Below are 3861 nucleotides of genomic sequence, written 5' to 3' on the forward strand. Positions count from 1 at the left end.
GTGTTTCAACAACCTCCCAAGAGTCTACCGTGGAGGACAGTCCATTAGATGTCATCTTGCTTAGGTAAGCTTTTTGGAGTGCTCAAAACTTAACATACATCCTATGTTGCTATGCCTGTGACAGTCAATGAAAACAATATGAAAATCGAATCCAAGCATTCTCCTCTTTAGCTGGGGCCCAATGCTAGGATTTACCTGCTGGGTAACCATCATATCCCTAGGGAGACCTGTCCAGAAGCACAGCATGAACTATATCAGCCAACAAGTTAGGCACAGTGATTAAAAAGACAATCAAATACTGTCGTGGTCTCTGCTGAAACAAGAACTCAATCCACCAACAAGCCCTGCAAAGGCACGTAACCGGAGACCTCAGGGGCTGAATGATGCCTGTGCTGAGAAAACTCAAAAAAGCCCAATCTGACAACACCTCAGAATACTGGAGTTCAGGATAGCTACATAGGATATCTGACTCTGGACCATCACAGACACCAACAGCCAGGGTCAAGATGACAATGCCACTTATCTCATTCAGAACTGTGGTCTTTTCACATCACTGTCTCTTTAGTAAACATGTGTTGTTCGAAAAAGTCAGCTTATTACTTTCAGTTTCAAAAATTTAGCTGTGTTTAATCAAGCAAGACAAGTGTACAGCTTCTCACGGTCTGTTTTTTATAAAGGCCTACTTTTTAGTGGCACCCTTACAGGGACATCCTTATCCCTCAGAGACTTCTGCTAGATTACCAGGCTTAGACTGCAAGACCTAAATAGTTTTTGTTCTTCCACAGTAGGATCTAGGCTTTATATCCCCAATGATGCTGAATTTGGAAAGTCAAGTATAAGTATGTCTAAGTCAGACCTGGGATATAGAACCAATTAGGAAAACATGGACCTACACACAGAGGGACATAGCAAGGTGAAGAAATCAACAGTCATCCTCTGTTTTAATTATTTTTTGATGAAAAACATGAATGATTTTTCTCACCCTATTTAAAAGGCTATTTTAGAAATAATGCCATCTACAGCAACATGGATGGACCTAGAGAGTATCATACTAAGTGAAGTAAGTCAGAAAGAGAAAGACAAATACCATAAGATATCACTTATATGTGGAATCTAAAATATGACACAAATGAACTTATCTACAAAACAGAAACAGACTCACAGACATAGAGAACAGACTTTTGTGGTTGCCAAGGGGGAGGAGGGGTGGGGGAGGGAATGTATTGGGGGTTTGGGGTTAGCAGATGCAAACTATTATTATAGAATGGATAAACAACAAGGTCCTACTGTTATAGCACAAGGAACTATATTCAATATCCTCGGATGAACCATGATGGAAAAGAATATGAAAAAGAATGTATATATGTATAACTGAGTCAGTTTACTGTGCAGTAGGAATTAAACACAACACTGTAAATCAACTATACTTCAATAAAATAAAATTAAAACATTTTTTTAATTCTAGATAAATAATAAAAAGCATTTTTAATGCTTTAGAAACATTGGTAAATAATTTCTCCCCAGATAATTTTTTAAATGTATTCTCTCCTAAAGAACATCAACTGTCATAACTATGAAACCAAATTCCTCACACCGTTCTCCTTTTCTATTACTCTCCACTTTTTACTTTTCTGCTTTTCCCTTGTTTTTAGTTGCTGCTTAATATTTGCCTCCAAACGAACTTCTAGAGACATCTTACAATATTAGATTCTGCTAAATATTAGCAGATTACTCATTACTCAGACTACTAATTTCTTTGCTCTGAAGATCTAGATCATTTTTAAAATGAGATATATTTCATCTATAGAATTTGAACAGTTCTTCTCCCAGGACAGTCTCTAATTAAAATGTTGCCCATTTTTAAACACTATACTAATTCACATTTCTTGTTAAGTCATTTATGCAATTTTTAAAATTTATGCAATTTAAATAATTCTTTAGTATTCTGAACCTAGACTCACCTATAAAGCCAAATTAGGAGCCCTAACTCAATAGTGCAAATGTCTTTGTGTCTGCTCTACACAGAAAGTGGAGATTTCTTCCTCATAATATAATATCAAAGTGTTGCTGCCAAATCCAAGCAGAACCTTAGATTTGCAAAAAGGATATTGTTCCATGTGATCTGCATGTAGAAAGGATGTAGAACAAGAAAATGTGTCTCAAAGCAATTCTCCAAGAGGGGACTAGGAGAGTCATGCTTTGTGAAGAGACCACTTAGAGAAGAATTGGCTGGTCCTCTTCAGGCCCTCTGGTGCCTAGTCTACAGGAATTAACCGTTCTGATCTGAAAAACCAACGCTCAGTAAGCTTACTGAGTACCTTCTATGTGTTAGTCATGGAGCTTGACTTTAGGAACAAAGAGGCCTGATGGGAAGTTGTGTCATTGATAAAGGACCTACTATGTGCCAGGCAACATTACACATGTTATCTCATTGAGTGTTCACATCAGCCCGGGAAGGATGGTATTTTATCCCCTTATACAAAGAAAGGAAAGGCAGCCAGGTTGGCAAAAGGAGTTACCCAAGTTTGTGGGTTGAGTTGTGTCCCCCAAAAAGCACATGTTTAAGTCCTAACTCCCAGTACCTGTTAATGTGCCCTCATCTGGAAATAGGGTGTGTGCACATGTAACCAAGTTAAGATTAAATCATCCTAAATTAGGTAAGGTCCAATGACTGGCGCCCTTTATAAGAAAAAGGGGAAGGAAAATTTGTATATAGAGACATGGAGAAGAAAGCCTTGTGACAACCGAGGCAGAGATTGGAATAAACATCTACAAGTTCAAGGAACACCAAGGATTGCTAGAAGTAACCAGAAGCTGGAAGAGGCAAGGAATGATTCTTCCCTGAAGGTTTCAGAGGTAGCATGGCTCTGCCGACACCTTGATTTTGGCTTTCAGCCTTCTAGCCTCCAGAACTGTGAGAGAATAAATGTTTGTTATTTTAAGACACGGCAGTTTGTGTAATTTGTTTTTGGCAACTCTAGGACACGTAAACACCAGCATCACGCAACTGGTGAGCAAAGGTGCTGGAGTTAGATCTCAATTGCCTCTACCCAAATATCAAGCATAACACATAGTCCATGAAACAAAGGAGGGTTTTTATTGCCACCTGATTCCCAACCCTACTCAGGGCTGCTCCAGGCTTCATCAGCTGAATATAAGTACTAAGCTAGCTGAATTCAAGGTAAGAAGGGTTACAGGTACCCAAACTCGTGTTATTGGCACTCAGAATTGATACATGGGGAGCTGTATCAGAGTGACAGAAAAATGCTAAAGAGCCGAAGTCCAGAGGCCAAAAGTGATATTGACCAGAAAAGGGATAGGGCAAGTCATTCACCCCTTTGAGCTCAATTTCCTGCTCTGTCAACGGTCAGACGACATATTCCGTGTGATTCCAGACAACTGTGTAACCAGTTGGCTGGATCCACCATGGGCTGTTTTTATTTTCACTTTTGCTTCTTTGTTTGGTGTGTAAGTTTTACTTTGATTGTACCTTTTTTTTTAATGTTTGCCATTAGACTGGTCACATCCACAATTAAAGTTTTCTTTGTTGTATCTGTTCATTCTCAGGCACCAGGTGTTAAGATAATGGAACTACGGGCGTAACCAGTTTAATTGTACTTTGCTTTATTGTGCTTTGCACATATTGCATTTCTTACAAATTGAAGGTTTGTGGTAACCCTGCATTGAGCAAGTCTATTGGTGCCATGTTCTAGCAACATTTGCTCACTTTATGTCTTTGTGTCACATTTTGGTAATTCTCACAATATTTCAAACCCTCCAGCAGCAAAAAAGATTACGAACTTGCTCAAGGTTCAGATGGTTGGCGTTTTTTAGCAAATAAAGTATTTTAGATGAAGGTAT

Source organism: Phocoena sinus, chromosome 3, assembly GCF_008692025.1.
Source record: "Phocoena sinus isolate mPhoSin1 chromosome 3, mPhoSin1.pri, whole genome shotgun sequence".
Lineage (NCBI taxonomy): Eukaryota > Metazoa > Chordata > Mammalia > Artiodactyla > Phocoenidae > Phocoena > Phocoena sinus.